The sequence below is a fragment of the Amblyomma americanum genome, chromosome 11 (assembly GCF_052857255.1).
Source record: "Amblyomma americanum isolate KBUSLIRL-KWMA chromosome 11, ASM5285725v1, whole genome shotgun sequence".
Lineage (NCBI taxonomy): Eukaryota > Metazoa > Arthropoda > Arachnida > Ixodida > Ixodidae > Amblyomma > Amblyomma americanum.
In genome coordinates, this window is record NC_135507.1 from 7,284,445 (window position 1) to 7,304,660 (window position 20,216).

The window sequence follows — 20,216 nt, forward strand, 5'->3', positions numbered from 1 at the left end:
TGCAGTGCGTATGATGGGTAGGCCCTGCAGTAAGCTTGTCATATACAGGGTGTCCAGGCTAGCTTTAGCCACGGGTTAAAAGATAAAATATTTGAGGTAGGCTAGGGACACCACTTACATACACCTACCAACCGGCTTGCGCATCATAAGCAATTTTTGCAATTAATTAATTATCAATTAAATACTTTTTTCTAAATGCGTAAATATTGACTTTAGACAGCAAATCTGAATAGCAAAGTTGGACGGCACCTTCATAACACCCCATTCCATTTATTTGCGACAAAGAAAGCTTCACGTGTATCTTTTTTCCGAGCTCCAGAAAAGCCTGCGAAATAAAAAAAAATCACGTGACTAGCCTGGGCGAGCCAGTCAGCAAGCGTAACGGTGCAACGTGCAGCGTCACGCTTGCACACTGGCTCGCGCGGGCGTCGCAACCACCGTCGACATATCGGCATGCCGGCGCAATTGGGTCGCCGCGCCATACCAGCGGCTGATTCCGCGCACTCAAGCCAGGATTGAGAGCAGCACAATCGTGGCGCGCGAATGCGCTCGTCACGTGATTTTTGTTTGTATTTCGCGGGCTTTCTTTGGTGCTCGGAAAAAAGATAAACGTGTGGCTTTCTTTATCGAAAATAAATGTAATAGGGGTTTCTGAAGGGGCTCTTCAACTTTGCTATTCACATCTGCTGTCTAAACTCAATATTTACGCATCTAGAAAAATTATCTTAACTACTACTTAATGGATAGCAACACAAAAAATTGCCTAGATGCACAAGCCGGTTGGTAGCTGTATGTAAGTGGTTTCTCTGGCCTACCTAAAATATCTTATTTTTTAACCCTTGGCTAAAGTTAGCCTGGACACCCTGTATAGTAGCCTGGTTTTCCTTCACTCAGCCCCAGACGCACGCGCATCGTTTTCTGGCTTTGCCGCAATGCGTCAGCATAAATGCAACGCTAGCTTCCAGGAGCAAGAACACGTGATATCATTGAAGCGATAGTCGCCTTGGCACAATCTGAATCGTCCCTTTAACGCATGAGTTTGACGAAAAACACTTGTTTGGTTTAGTTTAAGGGGGTTTAACGTCTCAAAGCGACTCAGGCTATCAGAGACGCCGTAGTGAAGGGCTCCGGAAATTTCGAGCACATGGGGTTCTTTAACGTGCACTGACATCGCACAGCACACGGGCCTCTAGAATTTCGTCTCCATCGAAATTCAACCGCCGCGGCCGAGATCGAGCCCGCGTCTTTAGGGCCGGCAGCCGGGCGCCATAACCACTCAGCCACCGCAGCGGCCTGAAAAACACTTGTTGACTGGGAACCTGCTTCGTAAGCATAGTAAACATAGCTCCCTTTACGGTTGCAGTAGCTGAACTGTTAAAATAATATATTGTCTTGTAAAATTTTCATTCGTCTTGATATGTGAGCAGCGCAATTTAAACTACAATTCAAGTTATGATGCTTTGTACTGCTATTTAGAGCATTCCACTCATCCTTAATAGGTGAGCGTACCGTATGATCTTCTCGTACCCTATGATCCTCACGTAATGATTGCCTGTGTATGTATAGTTGATGGTGCATTTATTTCCTGTGCTTCTTGTCATTGAATTATACCTCGCTATTTAATTATTTGCCTCTATAATATAATCACAGGAAGCAAATATCGCAAATATAAGTAATTTATATATTGTAGCCGGCAGCCGGGCACGGTCTTACCTCAAGCTTGAACATCAAACAGTAAAAACTGTACTTCATGGTCTTATGTTCATATAGAAGTTTCTGACCTAGAAATTTCAAACTTTATATAACACAGTAGTTGGGGCTAGTTAGTTCTACATTATAGCTGAGCGCTAACAGGTACACATGCACGACTATGTGCAAAAATAGATATACGTGAATACAACAAGCGCGCCAGATAACATCGCGTTTATGCTAGGTTGGAAACTGCGTCATTTAGCGCTGCCAGCCATTTATTCGTTGGGCGCCCTTTAGAGCGTTACAGACCCTTTTTTTACAACGGAATTTAAGAGCCCTCACTTGCAATGAACAGTCTAGGTCACTTCTGCTCAGAGCTACAGGTGCACGATCAAGGGCGTCCACAGAACATAATGAGAGGGAGGAGGAGGCGGAGGAGGAGGTGGTGGGAGGCAACCTCCAAAAAAGCATTATTTGGGATCTAAACTATATAGATCAAACAAAACTTAGAAATGGCAAATTAGTCCCGTGCTTAGAGACGGCACATTAGTATTTATCAAAGAACAGCATTAAACTTTAAAAGTTATGAAAAGTTGATGCGAGAAGTTGGTATCGCTTCGTGAACAAGAGTGGTCAGTTTCTCTTTGTGCAGGTTCGCGACTCATGCGAACTGATGACCAGCACACAACGAAGTATGTCCACCAACACGTAACTGCAATCATGCAGTCAGTATTCCCTGAACGGCAGCTGCAGACGCCTCGGGTTTTCCTCGGCAAATTGCGTGATGATAGTCATATTTGTAGCGAAAGCTACACTGGCCACGAACTCGCAGTTTCGCCGTGCTCGCATTCCCACCGCACCGCCCCACGTGACCAACCACGTGACTGGTCACGTGACCAACCGCGTAACGATCCACGTGACAACAACTAGCCAGACAACCAACCAGACTAACCTGGACTTGCAATCAAGATTAACCAAGGCTAACCAAGCTATGCCTTAGCTTCCGCTACGTATATCCTGGCCTAGCCGAGCTAAGCCACTGCCAATTTTTGTGTTTGAGACTGCAGCGGTGGCCTAGTGGTTTGAGCACCCGCCTCGCACGCGGGAGTGCGGGGTTCGGTCCCAAGTGCCGCCGGCTGCCCACCGGTGATAAAATAGGTGTACAAGCTTTCCCCTGGCCTGGTGATCGGCTCCTTTAGGGTGAAATGCTTGGGAAATGGCGCTTTGACTCCACCTTGAGAACACTAAAACACCTTGTGCAGTGGCGCTCTTTGGCCCCAGATTCCCTTGCGCCATAAAAAGTCACAATCATTTTTGTGTTTCATTACACGTTCTCGGTACGCACTCATCATGCAAAAGCTGCCCAGCATATCATTTTTCATGTCTGTGCATAGCCAGATTTTACTCTCCTCATTGTACTACAATGTTCGACAATTCAAGGCCAGAGGTACCTCAGTAGCTTTTGCGATAGAGGGGAAGAATGTCTTAAGGTGCAGTGCGGTATGGTATGGTACGGCGTTGTATAATAAAGTATGGTATGGTATGGGGGTAGGTCACGGCATGGTATGGTACAATACGGTATGATAAGGTACGGTAAGGTATGGTACGGTAACGTAAGGTACAGTACGGTATGGTGCGGTGTAACGGTCCGAAGCTGCCCGTGAGCTATGAGGGATGCCATAGCGGAAGTCTCCGTATAACTTCCACCACCTGGAGTTCTGTAATGGGGGCTGGCATCGACAGCACACGGCCGTCTTTTGCATTTCGCCGCCATCGAAATGTGACTCTTGAGATCAGGATTCGATCCCGCGTCCTTAAGCTCAGCAGCTGAACTTCATAACCACTGACCCACCGCCGCTCGTCAGGCGCTCTAGAAGTTTAGCGGTCATGTGGTCAGAAGGGCCTGGTAATGAATACACTGGCGGTGGGCAGGGGCTGGGATTTTGTAGGGTTGGTTGTTTGGTTGTTGGGCAAAGGAAATGGCGCAGTAATAATTAATAATTGGTTTTGGGGAAAGGAAATGGCGCAGTATCTGTCTCGTATATCGTTGGACACCTGAACCGCGCCGTAAGGGAAGGAATAAAGAAGGGAGTGAAAGAAGAAAGGAAGAAAGAGGTACCGTAGTGGAGGGCTCCGGAATAATTTCGACCACCTGGGGATTTTTAACGTGCACTGACATCGCACAGCACACGGGCGCCTTAGCGTTTTGCCTCCATAAAAACGCAGCCGCCGCGGTCTGGTTCGAACCCGAGAACTCCAGATCAGTAGCCGAGCGCCCTCTCCACTGCGCCACCGCGGCGGTTATCTTTCTCACATCTCGGCGGACACCTCAACCGCACCGTAAGGGAAGGGGTAAAGGAGGGCTATCACTGTTTTTCCTTGCTCTGGAAGAGCGGTAAAAGCATGGCTTGTTTTCTGGTCGGTACATGGTTCATAAGAAAAAAGCTATTGCGCTGTCCGTTACTTTGTCCTTCGTCTCCTTATGTTACCCTACAGCTTCTTCTTTTTTTAATGCGAACCATTAGGAGCGTCATGAAGGCGAAAACTGTCCGAAGTCAGCGCCGGTGTGAAGCCTTCACCTGCTAGGTGGCGTTTGATAGGATTTGCCTGTCTCCAACTGCCACCTTCAGCCGCTTCCCTGCCCCTTGTAGGGGGAGAGGGGAAAAAGCCGGACTAAGAATGACGCAGCAAAAATGAATGAAAGAAGTGATTGCGAATAGAAACGGAATAAGAGTAGAATCAAAATTTAAATAGATTGGCGAATAAAAGAAAAATAGGAAATGATGTCGTATTTCCTCCGCTTCAATATAAATGATGACCTACAATTTTTTTTTTTTCATTGGGGATAAAAGTTTGGCGACTTGTCACATCAGAGAGAGCCCTCAACTGAAAGCCAGCCAGCAATCGCGTCACGGCCACTACGAGAAGGAGCTGCTACTCGAAGCCTTCTTCGGCGGCCTTGTTCGGACCGTTCGATCGCGTCGGCCGAACGCCGACAGAAGGGAAACGCGCAGGGAAACACGACGGAGAAAGAGACAAGCGCATACACCCAGGGAAAAGAAGCGGGGACATAGAAAATAATGAAGGAAGGGTACGGGGGTGCTCAAAAAGAGAGGCCCTCCAGCGAGGGGACCTCGCGTCAGCGCGTCTTCTCGCGTGGCGTGCGCGGTGCACGCCTGTCGCGCCCGGTCTCCCGCTGCGAAGACACGAAGCTCACGACCGGAACACGCCGCCGGGAATGCGGTTGTTGCGGCGGGCTCCCCGGGCTGCCGTCGCCGCCACAGAGCTGGCGTTTCTGGTGGAGAGGGGATGCGGAGTCTTGCATATGCTTGCACTGGGAAGCTTCGACCCAGGTAGACGTGCGCGGCGCTGAACATTAACAACAGTGATAACGGTGCTGTATGTCGGATCGCAACAATCACGATGCGGCCCGGTGAATGAGGTCGATAACGGGATGTGGGTAAACGAAAGAAGGAAGCACTCCTTGCGGTTTTTTTTTAGTGTGAAAGCACTTCTAGCCGCATCCCCCTGGTTTCAGCGGTTTATGTGAAGCTTAGTTTAGTTTAGTTTATGGGGGTTTAATGTCCCAAAGCGACTAAGCCTATGAGAGACGCCGTAGTGAAGGGCTCCGGGAATTTCGACCACCTGGGGTTCTTTAACGTGCACTGACATCGCACAGTACACGAGCCTCTAGAATTTCGCCTCCATCGACATTCGACCGCCGCGGCCGGGAGCGAACCCGCGTCTTTCGGGCCAGCAGCCGAGCTCCATAACCACTCAGCCACCGCGGCGGCTTTATGTGAAGCCTCTGAGTAGCAAGTGTAACTGGCTCACTAGGTCAGTCGACACCCCGATCGCGCTGGGAAGTGGCGGGGGCGTCCACCTAAAAATCGTGGCAGTTATGGGCTTTTATAAACATAATAATAATAATAATAATAATAATAATAATAATAATAATAATAATAATAATAATAATAATAATTGGTTTTGGGGAAAGGAAATGCCGCAGTATCTGTCTCATATCGCTGGACACCTCAACCGCGCCATAAGGGAAGGGATAAAGGAGAGAGTGAAAGAAGAAAGGAAGAGAGAGGTGCCGTAGTGGAGGGCTCCGGAATAATTTCGACCACCTGGGGATCTTTAACGTGCACTGACATCGCAGCACACGGGCGCCTTAACGTTCTGCCTCCATGAAAGCGCAGCCGCCGCGGTCGGGTTCGGATCCGGGAACTCCGGATCAGTAGCCGAGCGCCCTCACCACTGAGCCACCACGGCGGGTTTATGGGCTTTTCCGATTTTCAAAACCAGCGGGATTTAGACTTCGTTGATTTTGAGGAAAGGAAAGACTGCCTCACTGGATAAGTGGACACCTCAATGAGTTTTGAAGTAGGTACGCGGCGGTGTGTCCATCTGCACAAAACCGCGCAGAATATTCGTTTCTTAGCAATGCTAAAATTCAAAATTGGTTTTTGAGGAAAGGTAATGTATCTCGGTGGGCACCCGAACCACGCCGTAAGGGAAGGGAGGAAGGCAGGAGTGAAAGGAGGAAGAGGTGCTGCAGGGGAGGGCTCCGAAATAATTTCGACCGCCTGGGATGCTAAACCACCAGCTATTTTTCGAAACTGTATGCGCGTGCGCGTATAAGCAAAACACTGCGACTTCTGAAGTGCAAGGAAGAAGCAAGAGTCCACATGGACTCTTGCTCGCTGCGGCTGTAGTTAAAGCGGTAGAAAAAGCAGTTTCTGAGCGTACCAGGGCTTAGAGTCTGCATCTTTACGGCGATAAATTAGGCACTTTCTTCATGGGCGGATTTACCCCCCCCCCCCCCCCCCCCGCTACATGATACTCTGCGCAGGAAAACATGCTACACTTTATTTTTCTTGCTCAAAAAAAAAAATGCGTGGTGCGAATGGGACCACACTCCCGGGCAGCCCCCTCCAAGGGTGGACCATAAATCCGCCCCTGACTTTCTCTCGAGCAAACGGCGCCGTAGAAGGTCATAACGGTAAACTCCAAGTGTTCTAAGATAGGCATTCTGATATTAATACACCCAACTTGAGACAACGGGAAAGTATCATATCGTAAGTCACTGGTATTGTCACGGACTACAAGGCGGTGAAGCGGGCAGTGGCGCGGCCAGGAGCGCTCGTGCTAGGCCCGCAGCCATTAAATTATATCATCGCCATCTGTCATTACGTCTAGTTCTTCGACTTGCCGTCACGTAATAATAATCGGTTTTGAGGGAAAGGTAATGGCGCAGTATCTGTCTCATATATCGTTCGACACCTCAACCGCGCCGTAAGGGAAGGGATAAAGGTTCGATTTGGTTTATGGGGGTTTAACGTCTCAAAGCGACTCAGGCTATGAGAGACGCCGTAGCGAAGGGCTCCGGGAATTGGGACCACCTGGGGTTCTTTAACGTGCACTGGCATCACACGGTACACGGGCCTCTAGAATTCCGCCTCCATCGAAATTCGAACGTTGCGGCCGGGATCGAACCCGCGTCTTTCGGGCCAGCAGCCGAGCGCCATAACCACTCAATCACCGCGGCGGTGGAAGGGATAAAGGAGGGGGTGAAGGAAGAAAGAGGTGCCTTAGTGGAGGGCTCCGGAATAATTTCTACCACCTGGGGATCTTTAACGTGCGCTGACATCGTACAGCACACTTTAGCGTTTTTCCTCCATAAGAACGCAGCCGCCGCGGTCGGGTTCGAACCCGGGAACTCCGGATCAGTATTCGCCGTCACGTAACAGTATTATAATTTAAGCAACGCGGGAGGGGTTGGAGGCGGCACTGTCTATAGCTCGTAAGAAAAATGTCAGCGCCATCTTATCGAACGAGCAGGGACACCAGCTTACGCCAACGGAGTCCCGTACTTAGGACAACACCCTCCTCTTCCCCATCCTCGTCCTGTACTTAAATATATATTTTCATCATAATCGTTTTGCTGCGAGCTTTCTCAGCTTTGGTTTTTAAACGGTGTTCTTTATCGGCGCCTCGCAGCTTTATTTTTGTACTGCCAATTTCCGGTCAAGCGCTCCCACTTGCCGTTACTCGAATGTACTACATGCAAGCCGGGTATGGAACCATGAGTTACCTTCAGCCTCAAGCGCGGTGAACGGTGGCGAAGCGCTTCGGAGCCACGGATGCCGTGAGGGAAGGGAGAGTGTATACGTGGAAGAAGGTAAGGCGCACCAGTGGATGCCTCCGGAATAATTTCGACCACCTGCTGTCTTCAACGTGCAGTGACACCCCAAAACACAGGGGTGCCTTTTCGGCTTCGCCTCCGTGGACGAGTGGTAACCGCGGCCGGCCTCGGACCCGAGCCAGCCGAGCGCTCTAACCACTGAGTCACCGTGGCGGGTGACTCAGATATCAGTGCAACGAGAGTATTTCAATCGCGGGAAAGGAGGAGACATGCCATTGGCGAGGTGCAGCCGTGCGCGTACTCCCGCTTATCGCCCAGCGCTGACGCTGCAGCTAAAGATGACTACACGCGTGCGCCGCTGTGACTACTCCGTGGTCGTTCCGTGGCGCGCTGAAGACCTGCTTCTATAGTATACGGTCCCTTGTCTCTAGCAACCGAAAGGGGCGCTCACGAAGATACGGGACCTTTTCGGGGCTTGCGGTTGAGCGTGCCTGTACCACCAGCCATTCCGACTGGGACGCCGGCCGAGCGCGCTTTTCAGTCGCCGCTACCGAGTTGCTTCGCTTCTTTTGCGGGTACGTGCGCTCGCCAGAATAAGCTCTGCCTTGCGTCTACGCGGACTCCACCTGCCGCGACAATATGCTACACGACTGCTTCGAACGTTTGGTGAGTTTGGGGTTTTTTTATACTGTCAAGAGGGGGCGCCTTAATTGATTCACCATGACGGCGTTACGAACGACTCCGCGGTCAGCCCATGTGATATCGCGCTTACTTTAAAGTGTCACGGTAAACTCGTTGATGGTGGCAGGCTTGCGTGAACCAGTGTTTGTTTCCTCTAAGGGTTAACATAATAAATCAGAGACAATGAAGTCGCTGTCTGGGGTTTGATACGGCATGCGTGGAAGGCGAGTGGTAGACGGCTGACACATATACGCTTTGAAGATAATTTAAATCAGTGACGTTGACCAGCAAGATTCCTGTGCAGCGTTTGAATGACAAAACCAGAAGATAAGGAAAGCGAGAGGCAGTGACTGTCAGTTTGCTATGCTTCTCTGCAGAAAACAAACGGAAAAGGTTTGACAGTCACTGTTGCTTGACTTTGAACTCAAAAAGTAGCGCCCTTTTGTGTTTTCCGCCTCATATTTTACTAACCACGTGATACTCTAAATATGAGTATATATTTCTACGAGTAATAATTCGTACAAGTAGAAAGCTTTAGCCCAATGTCCTCTCGGAGCATTTAACCGTGCCTTGCGCTCACAAGTTTCTTCCTAAGCAGTGAATGTAAAATCGCTCTGATGCCAATCTTTTCGCCTACAGGATTCTTGCGATCCGCCCGTCTCTGTCCGATTCCAGCGACACCAAGTGCATTTGGGGCATTCTAAATGCTAAAATAATCGCAATGAAAACATTCAAATGAAATCATTATATCATTCTTCTCTCCCCTCGATAACAAAGCACGTTATCCCCACACATTCCGTAATAACGCCCGCGGTTAGAGGCGCATTCACGTATAAAACTCTTCTTGCTTGAAATGTGCCCGTTTGTTATTTGTCTCGGCAGAGCTTCTTAACTTATATAGGCCCTTATTAGTTCAGACAAATCGCCTTTTGAAACAAAAGCTGGGTGCCTGATAAAACCCGCGCTGTCATGGTACTGCAAGCGTTGCACAACAGCGTGGAAATCTTATTCTCAGTGCTTAATGTCAGAAGATCACAAGGTGTCTCATACCTCTTGAGGAAAGATCTAACAGCCCCAGTACCAGAACGTAGGAACTGCATTAGCCCGAAGCAAGCAACCATTTCTTATGATTCTTTTCAATGGCGGTCGGAACATTTGTTCTCTCTCGTTTAGAAAATTTCGCTATGATTTTTAGTACGAATCGTTAACAGGTTTGCTAAAATCTGAGACGGAGATAAATACAATATTGATAGCACAACACAAAGGGTGGAAGAAAGGGGAAATACGTGCCCTGACACCACGAGTCAGTCCAGAGATAGCCGCTCTGCTCCAAGGCTACACAACAATGAGCGCACTGGCAGAGCGTGGGGATCAATTGTTCCAGGCATAGAGTTTCTTACTATTAACTAGAGGGAAAGCTGGCGGCGCTGCACCTGACCCTCCATGGGCGCGCAAAGCATCATGGGGCGATGAGCTACTTGGTGCGGGACAGTAGGTTTTTTTTTCAGGAACACACAGTGGCGTTACTAAGATGTCCCATTCTGTGTCCACGGGGCGCTCCGCGCGCAGATGACTTCGATGTAAAAGTAGTGTGCAAAAGCCATAGTAGCGAAAACGCAACAGCACATGACGCCAATAAAAGGTTTTTGTTTTCCGAAATGCTGTGGAAAAACCTTTTAAAATGTTGAAGCGGCAACATTTTTTTTTTCAAAAACAATTCTTTTTAAAAGTGCGCCTGTTAAGCACGAAATATTGGCTTTCGTGGTCTGCATTGCTTGGCCAATAGGAGAGCAAGCCATCGCTTATTTTGAGTAAACTTTGCATTTACATGCTTTTCTGCTCGTTTGTTACAATTTATAGACAGGATATCGAATGATAGGAAATTCCTGATTATCGAAAAACGTTTGTTCTTCATTATTTTTTGGGCGAAAGTTGCAGTTCTGCAGTCGGTAGCTCTCCGCCCCATGATGCTTAGAGAAGCCCATGGTGGTACAGGTGGTCTCGAGGAAGCTCCATGCAAACGCCCATAGGCGGGGCGCCAGCTTTCCCTCCAGTTAATAGTAAAAAAACTCCATCGTACCAGGTCTGTGACATAAACTGATCAAAGTTATATAAAAGCTTGTGGCGTGTGCTCAGCGTAACAGAGCTTTCGCTCGTCTTTCTAGTTTCAGCCGGATTGAACCACAGCTATTTTTTTGTGGAAAGGAAATGGCGCAGCAACTGTCACTTCTCGGTCGCCACCTCAACCACGCCGCGAGGGAAGGTAGGGAGGAGGGAGTGAAAGAATTAACAAAGCAGCACCGTAATGGGGAAAAATTAAATAAACAAAATTGGCTTTTGGGGAAAGGAAAAGGCACAGTATCTGTCTCACATCTCGGCTTACACCTGAACCGCGCCCCTAAGGGCAGGGATAAAGGCGGGACTGAAATAAGGAAGAAAAAGGGGTCGTAGTGGAGGGCTGCGGAACAATTTCAACCATTTGGGTATCTTTAACATGCACTGACATCGCAAAGCACACGGGGACCTTTGTGTTTGAAATTGAAAATTGTCTTTTTTTTTGGGGGGGGGGGGGGGGGGGGAAGGAAATGGCGTTTCGCCTCCATTGAAACGCGGGGTCGGGTTCGAACCCGGGCACTCTGGATCAGTAGCCGAGCGGCCTTACCCCTGAGTTACCGTGACGGTTGGAGGCAAAATTAATTTCTTTTTTTTAATTGAGAGAATTGTTTTTGGAAAATTGGTTTTGAAGCGAGAACCTTCACTACGCCAGCTTTTCGAGCCGTCAGCGGGCCGCAAGTTTGACCTTAAAGTGGCTCTGAAAGGGGCTCTAATAAAGCTCCAGTATGGCTCGGATGCTAAAGCACGCCTCTTCGCGAATACTGTCCAGCAAGAAATGTTTTTTAATGCGATTTGTAGAAGCTGATTTATCTGTAGTCAAAATTCGAATTTCCGAGTGTTCGCGACACACACGCACGCACACGCACGCGAACGCGCACGCGCGCGCGCGCACGCACGCACGCACGCACACACACACACACACACACACACACACACACACACACACACACACACACACACACACACACACACACACACACACACACACACACACACACACACACACACACACACACACACACACACACACACACACACACACACACACACACACACACACACACACACACACACACACACACACACACACACACACACACACACACACACACACACACACACACATTGTGTCCCTGCTAACTTGGACCAAAATTTGAAAAAAGCCTAAGCGTTCCCCAGAACTGAAATCGCCTGGATGTTGTCAAGGTTTATCTAAAGTTACAATACCATTTTTTTGATCATCCTACTTGAATAATCATTCGAGATGAATTAATAAACTCTTAAAATGTAGCTTGAAATCTTCAGGCGTCAATAGGAAAGTTGAGGAGCTCCACAAATATTGCCCAACCCAGGCACTACCAACGACATAGCTTTAGCGTGGCCATTTTTATTCGGGAAAAACTAAAGCCCGCGGAGTTTAAAAATTACCACGTGACAGCGCGCTCCGTGCGCCCGAATGCGCCGCGATTACAGCGCTCTCCTCCGTGATGTGTAAAAAAACATCACCAGCGCCGCGCCTTCTCTTCGTTTCCGAGAAAGGGTTTCTATTTTTGCTCGGCTCTGACGTCACCGGCGGCGGCTGGCGACGCATTGTGCATTCTGCTAGCGTGATAGCGCAATTATCGCCGCGAAACGGGAGCCGGCTTTCTTTGAACTGCCGCCCGAACCCACTGGCGCTTATCTTGCAACCAACTACGACGCGAAGATCTGTCGTGTGCAGCACGAAATGAGCGAAGCGAGCGATGTTTTTTGCAAAGCACGAATGAGAGCGCTGTAATCGCGGGGCATTCGGGCGCGCGGAGCGCGCTGTCACGTGGTATGTTTTAAACTCAGCGGGCTTTCGTTTTTCCCGATTTAAAACGGCCACGCTAAGTCTATCTCGTTGGTAGTGCCTGGGTTGGGCAATATTTGTGGAGCTCCTCAACTTTCCTATTGACGCCTGAAGATTTCAAGCTACATTTTAAAAGTTAATTTATCTCGAATGATTATTCAAGTAGGATGATAAAAAATGGTACTGTAACTTTGTATAAAGCTTAACAACATCCACGGGATTTCTGAAGAACGCTTAGGTTTTTTTCAAATCTTGGTCCAAGTTAGCTGGGACACCCTGTATATATACTATACACTGTCGAATGCAGCGCCCGTTTGGAGCGAAGCTAACCAAACGCTCGGCGAATGGACGAGTTGCGGTGTTGACGCCGCAGCCTCGCTGAGACTCCAGAAAGTGTCAACTAAACTGGATATAAAGTCTAATGCAACTGGCGGAATGCTATATTGGCGACATGTTCGCTAAGTATTGCTCGGAAATACGGAAATATTTTTTTTGTAGAACTTGCACTTGCGCCGGTTCGTCTACGCGTGTGGATTAGCATACCGTATGCCTGTTTAGAGGTGAACGTGGTTGGGATATGCAGCGGTGCCAATGAGCGATATGTGATATGTGAGCTTGTGGTGTTTGCGTTCTCTCGTATACGTAACGGAGCTATGGCGTGCATATACGCCTTGCACGTTTACGGCAACGAAATAGCAGATGTCACGAAGACGTAATAGAGTGAAGTGATTCGAGTTATTTGCCGCCACACTTGGCCAGCAGACACTGGCCCATTGGAGCCCTGGATTGAGGGCAGTTCTCCTGCCGGGAGTGTCAACTGCTCCGTCGCATGCAGTACACGTGCTCGACGTCGGTTGCTGATGCATCTGTGGCCTCTGCGTGCCATGAGGCGAAAGCGGTGTGGCGCTGCGTATGTTTTGGGACCATTAGTTCCGGGGCCACGACTGCAGAGCCCTCCCAGAGGGGCACTTCCGTTAAAAAATAGTTGGTGGATTAGCGCTGGTTAAGCCTGGTCGAAACAGAAAAGCTGCATCACCTTGGCTACATTTGTGGTCGAGCGACTTGTTAAATATCGTGCTTTCTTCGAAACGACGTTAAAGGCGCTCACACAAGACAGTATATATTTAATATAGCTTCGATGATATTTACAACTGTATTATTGCTCGTTGTATGCGGAGATAACAAACCAAATCCGGTTGCAAACGACGTGCAAACCCTGCACACAATTTCAGGAAACCAAATTGAAAAAGAAATTGTTTTTCTGGGGAAAGGAAATGGCGCAATGTGAGAAAGGTGTAATTTCATTTTCTTAAAACAAACTCATTTTCCTTCGCTTACGGCGCGGTTCCAGTGTCCGCCGAGATATTCGAGATAGGCGTAATTTTCTTAAAACCATCTTTATTTCACTTTCCTTCCTTTACGGCGCGATTCGGGTGTCCAGCGAGGTATGTGACGCAGGCGTAATTTTCTTTCCCTTAAAACCAATTTTCTACACCCCGCAGTGATGGCTCAGTGGTTAGAGCGCTCGGCTACTGATCCGGAGTAACCGGGTTTGAACCCGACCGCGTTTCGATGGAGGCGAAACGCTAATGGCGCCCGTGTGCTGTGCGATATCAGTGCACGTTAAAGATCCACAGGTGGTCGAAATTATTCCGGAGCCCCCCACTAGGGCACCTCTTAGGGCACCTCTTCATTTCTTCTTTCACTGCCTCCTTTATGCCTTCCCTTATGGCGCGGTTGAGGTGTCCGCCGATGTTTGAGAGACACTGCGCCATTTCCTTTCCACAAAAACCAATTTTCAGTTTCATTTTCAACGCCAAATTGGACAAGCGCCGCCTGACCCGACGCGGTGGCTCAGTGGTTAGGGCGCTCGACTAATAATAATAATAATTGGTTCTTGGGGGGGAAAGGAAATGGCGCAGTATCTGTCTCATATATCGTTGGACACCTGAACCGCGCCGTAAGGGATGGGTAAAGGAGGGAGTGAAAGAAGAAAGGAAGAGAGAGGTGCCGTAGTGGAGGACTCCGGAATAATTTCGACCACCTGGGGATCTTTAACGTGCACTGACATCGCACAGCACACGGGCGCCTTAGCGTTTTTCCTCCATAAAAACGCAGCCGCCGCGGTCGGGTTCGAACCCGGGAACTCCGGATCAGTAGTCGAGCGCCCTAACCACTGAGCCACCGCGGCGGGGACGCGCTCGACTACTGATCCGGAGTTCCCGGGTTCGAACCCGACCGCGGCGGCTGCGTTTTTATGGAGGAAAAACGCTAAGGCGCCCGTGTGCTGTGCGATGTCAGTGCACGTTAAAGATCCCCAGGTGGTCGAAATTATTCCGGAGCCCTCCACTACGGACCTATTTGTTCCTCTCTTCTTTCACTCCCTCCTTTATCCCTTCCCTTACGGCGTGGGTTCAGGTGTCCAACGATATATGAGACAGATACTGCGCCATTTCCTTTCCACCAAAAACCAATTATTATTATTATTATTATTAAGCGCCGCCGCCTGCCGGGAAGAGGCACAACCGACGCTGAGCACCCGGCTCGGCGGATGGACGATTTGCGCTGTTGATGCCGCAGCCTCGCAGAGAGTCCAAAAAGAGTAAACTAAAATGCATATAAACACTAATGCAACTAGCGGAATGCTATAATGGCGACATGTTTGCTAAGGATTGCTCGGAAATGCAGAAATATTTTTTCTGTAGAACTTGCTCTTGTACCGGTTCGTCTACTCGTGTTCATTAGCTTACCGTATACCTGTTTAGAGGTGGACGTGGCGGGACTATGCAGCGGTGTCAACGTGGGAGATATTTGGGTTTGTGGTGTTTGTGCGCCCTCGTAGAGAATATGGAGTTATAGTGTGCGTATACGCATTGCAAGTATACGGCAACGGAAGGTGCAGATGTCGCCAAGATGTAATGAAGTGAAGTGATTTCCACCGCTTAGCCAGCAGTGACTGGCCCATTTCGAGCCGTGGATTGGAGCGTCCCATGCGCAGCATTGCCTATAAAAGGCGGAGATGTAATCGGCGGCTGTATCGCAACGCTTGTTATGGATGCACAGAATGAGAGTCCAGCCGCTGCTAAACGGCGGTATGGACAAAACAACAATAACTCTTCTGATCCTGAGGTTGTCGCCTGGCAGTCGGCTACTCAACAGAAAATGAGCGTCAGAAGGCGACGAGAGCAGCGGAGACACCCGAACAGAGAGGAACCCCTTGCCAAACGGAGACGCGAGACTGCCGAGCGTAATGGACGCCGCATAGCCGCCGAGATGGAGTCTATGGAAGGCGTCAGACAACGGGAACCAACTGAAGGGGATTGTGAAGGCCCGTCGTGTGACTGATCACACCATTCGAGTTTCCGAGAGTGCATCTGCGACCCGGACATTTGAAGCAGACTTTGTGAACAATACGTTTTGACACATTTGTAGCGTGTGCAACAGACTGTGGCACCAAAAGGAGTTGACACCAGTGAGTAATCCAATGTATGACACTTTGCGTTTGGCATTACCAGAACAAGCTCAGCCAGGGAAACGTACCTCCCGCTGCGTATATCCTGGCATAGCGGAGCTAAGCCACTGCCAATTCTTTTAACTACCCGCGAGTCACTTCATTACCGACTCTGCTCATTGGGAGGCTCTATTGCTCAGCCCCGACCCGGGGATACAGATCAAGCTCCTCCAGCTGGCCGAAGACGCCGCCGCTGCCCAAGGGATAGTAGCCGCCGTTTAAGCGGGGGGCAACTTAGTGTCGCTCCTCTATATCCGCTGGAAATAAAGTTTCACAACCAACCAACGTGTTTGAAATATAGCAAGCGGGTGAAAGTGGTATTCTTGGTATATTTGTAATAATGTCCATAGTTTTACTCCTGGCATACATATTTCGTAAGCATTCATTCAGGTATTGAGGTATAGGGATAAAATGACACAAAATTAATGTGAAATCAATGCAGTATGCTCGAAATGGGTTTTTAGCTCTGCCTTTAATTTTTCCCTCCTAGTCGTGTCTTCCTGAAGAAGTGCTCCGGCAGCTCGAGCACGAGCAACCTGCATCGTGCGTTCTGTAACGCCCGCATATATGCTTGGTCCCCGCTGCTTTTCTTGCTTGATGGGGTTAGTTCTTGACGCTTGATCATCGTTTAATTTCGGCGATGCTGCTCGATACAAACACCAACTGACTGCTTGGAAATTATTATCGGCATTATAGAGTCTATTAAAAGCTTTTTAAGGAAATGCAAGAAGTTTTGGTAAATGGAAACGACTGAGCAGCGCTAATAAACAGACGGGACGACACATGCGCTTACTAGCAACCAACGGATTTATTGCTGCAGGGAAGGCAGCAATATGAAAGAGACATGGCGAGCCGATGCAGTAAGGATCAAAGATATCAGTGAATATCAGCAATCAGGCAGTGTCAAATCACGATAAGCAGGTTCTTGCGGGATCAGAGCTACCGACGGCTGGCTGACACAGCCGTCACTGCACGTATTCGTGTATGTTAAAAGCCTCGCAAATCATTTGTGAGATCTGGTCTTGATATTTGGCGACGATGGTGGTCTTTGTTCAAACTCGAAAAGACCATTTTTAAAAATAGCACACCGTCTTAAGTAAAACATCCGGTATACTCCTCGTTATATACACAAGGAACAAACAAAGAAACAAGCTAGCAAGCAAAGCTTTTGAAGCGAGGAGGAGAAAGCTAAAGCTTAAATTTTTCATATTACTCGTATATATTACAATAGAATTGCTATTCCTGGAGAGAAGCACATTTTCCATCCACACTACAGATCCGAACGGGTTTATCATAGCCATAAAGTGCGCGAATCAGGTCAAGGGCCGATTTGTTCAAGATGTTCTTTCCTCGCAATGTTCGAGAATTAAATGCTTTATCTTCGTTTCTTGTTAATATTACTGACAATGGAGTGTTTGCATCGTCACTGTGGCTGCACTCGCAATATTTCCTTGTTTAGTACAACCTACCACCCCCCCCCCCCTCCCCATGTGGCGCTGTGGGTAAATAAATAACTAAATAATAAATACAGCAAACATACCTGGTATAACGACCCTTGCTTCAGTGGCGGCCGCTGGAACACGCGTATAGATGGCGAAAGATTAAAGCGACGCTACAGTAGCATAGAAGAACCGTGGGAGCGGCGGGGGTTTTCGCGAAACCCACCAACTTCTTATTTTTCCTCCCTATTGGAAACGAACGTGTAATGAACGGCTGCGTGCATATGTAGGCGATAACGCATCGGCACACACGTTTGAGGGCACCGTGCCCCCCAGTGTGGCTCTCGAATCCTTGACGAGGAAATTAAGAAAGCCGGTCTCCCCGCCAGGCCTGCATATAGAGGCGCCGCTATGTACTTGCATGCGAATTGCACAACACGCCGCAACTTATTGCGCCTCGCATGATCTATGGGAGTTTGTAATGACGTTTCTTTTGGCTAATGGCTGCGCGAAATAGACTCAGTGTTGCGTTTTCTCCCTGTCCCGATAGTCGGGAGCGTTCATTTCCAGTTTCCATTAGCTCTATAGGGGTGCGTCCCCGCCGGAGCGTAGGCGACACAGCCTCCGTGCGCCGCCAGTATTACATATGCGATTCTGGTGTGTCATAATCGCGGAGTCATTGACCCTTTTTCGAGTGTCACGTGTGTCTGCGCAGTGCACCAGAGCGTTGGATGACGGGACCATCCCTAACAGAAATGGACGCAAAGTCTCTTAAAAATCCTTAGTAGAGAAGCTCACATTGTGCGAATTTACTTAGTTAACCCTGGTAATATATTTAACGTGAACCTATTACAGAAATTCGTGATGTGCAGATTTCTGAAATTAATGAGAATTTCTCAACCCGCCGCGGTGGCTCAGTGGTTAGGGCGCTCGACTACTGATCCGGAGTTCCCGGGTTCGAACCCGACCGCGGCGGCTGCGTTTTTATGGAGGAAAAACGCTAAGGCGCCCGTGTGCTGTGCGATGTCAGTGCACGTTAAAGATACCCAGGTGGTCGAAATTATTCCGGAGCCCTCCACTACGGCACCTCCTTCTTCCCTTCTTCTTTCACTCCCTCCCTTGTCCCTTCCCTTACGGCGCGGTTCAGGTGTCCAACGATATATGAGACAGATACTGCGCCATTTCCTTTCCCCAAAAAACCAATTATTATTATGAGAATTTCTATCAACTGTCTTCGTGGTCCTACTCGAACGATTTTTATTCGCTTTCGCCCTGTGCACTGATCGGCGTATGCACGGTGCCAAGGCGACGTACTCTCGCTTGGCGCCTATTTCTTTCCCATTGAACGCCTTAGCTACTTTCTTGCTGTTGTTTAGCAAGAGCCAGTGTTATAGCGGCCAATACTGTACTACGTTAACATAGGCATGGGCGCTACGTAATGATTCGACAATTAAGACATCTTATATGTACAGCGAGAGAAAAACCGTGATCCGCGTCTTGTCCCATCTTTTTCGTTCGCGTCCCTGCCCAGGCTTTCTTGAGCATTTTCTAAATGTGTAAGGATATGATACGACACGCAACAAAGGCGACTCGATTCTTCAAATTTTGTTGCTAGTCCACTTGAATACCGATTTGTTGCAGGTTACCCACAGAACAACTATTGCCGACATTCCAGTATAACTAACATTAAGGCTTCGTTATCCCTTCCATCCTTAGAATCTCGCAGAACAATAGCACTTATCTGCCTCTTCCATAAAATTGTTTACAGCCATCATTCCTTCACACTACCCCTTACAAAACCGGCCCGCACATCACACCGATTGCATAATCACCTCAGTTTTAAGCGCCTTTCGGGAAGGACCACTGCATTCAACTCATCAGCCCTGCCCCGTGCAATCATTTATTGGAATAGTCTTCCTGATAACATTGTTCACATCTCAGATCATGTTATTTTCAAAGAAAAAATAAGTAGCATTTTCTTCTGAAGTGTGTTCTGTAGTGCGTTTTTCAATTTAGTTTTTCAATTTAGTTCTATTTTCTGGTTGGTTGCTTGTTCTTTGTATAACGATGTTAAAATAACCATGTTCTACTTGCTTCTTTTTCCCACCCCAGTTATGTAACCCCCCTCACATAATACTCCAGTCGGAGCCCGTGAGGTATTTGAATAAATAAATAAATAAATAAATAAATAAAAGTGCAGGGTGCACTGCATGCAGCTTAATAAAAGCGAACGAAGCCTAATTGCGCTGCCCCCTTTACTTAGTTTTGGAGAAGTGTTTAGGCAAACGTAGAGAGCCCGCGAACTCTGCTGGCACACACCCTATTTGCAGCGCTGTGTCAAAATATGTGGCACAAATCACCGCAACAAAATATAAATCGACGTAAGGCGTATATAATGGGAGCGTCCTACTGCTCTTAGCAAGCGCAGTACTGTCGGCAGCAGAAGTGGCGCATGCCATTCGAGCTTCGGTTGGAATAGATGTCACTGGAAAAGTGCAGGTCTTTCATTCGAGACAGGCGAGAAAATACTGGCTTTATGTGGAGGCATATCGATTTTTTTTTCGATTTGTACTGCGCTTCTGCTTGGCGAAAACGCCGAAAGGCGTCGCGAAAGGTGCGAGCGACGTAACTGCGCGCGAGCTGCCATTTCAAGCTGCCACAGCGTAATGCAGTGGCAGCTTCAAATTTATCCGCAGAGCAGCCTTTGGGATTCCGAGAGGCACGCCGTTGAAGAGCATATAAGTCGGCAGAACCGCACAAACTCCTTAACCATGGGCTAGGCCTGTCGCCTAGCCGCAT

At 48.6% G+C, this 20,216-nt stretch overlaps 1 protein-coding gene across 2 annotated transcripts in view; it reads left to right on the forward strand.

Annotated features, from left to right (window-relative positions):
- LOC144111308 (ephrin-B3-like) overlaps positions 1–20,216 on the forward strand; it is a 669,955-nt gene that overhangs the window by 18,155 nt on the left and 631,584 nt on the right. Inside the window, exon 1 of one of the 2 annotated variants that reach the window (XM_077644567.1) lies at positions 8,346–8,506. The exons of the other annotated variant lie outside the window; for it this stretch is intronic. The gene's annotated coding sequence lies outside the window, so the exon portion shown is untranslated. Of the gene's footprint in view, positions 1–8,345; positions 8,507–20,216 lie in introns of those variants that run through there. 2 annotated transcript variants of the gene reach the window in all.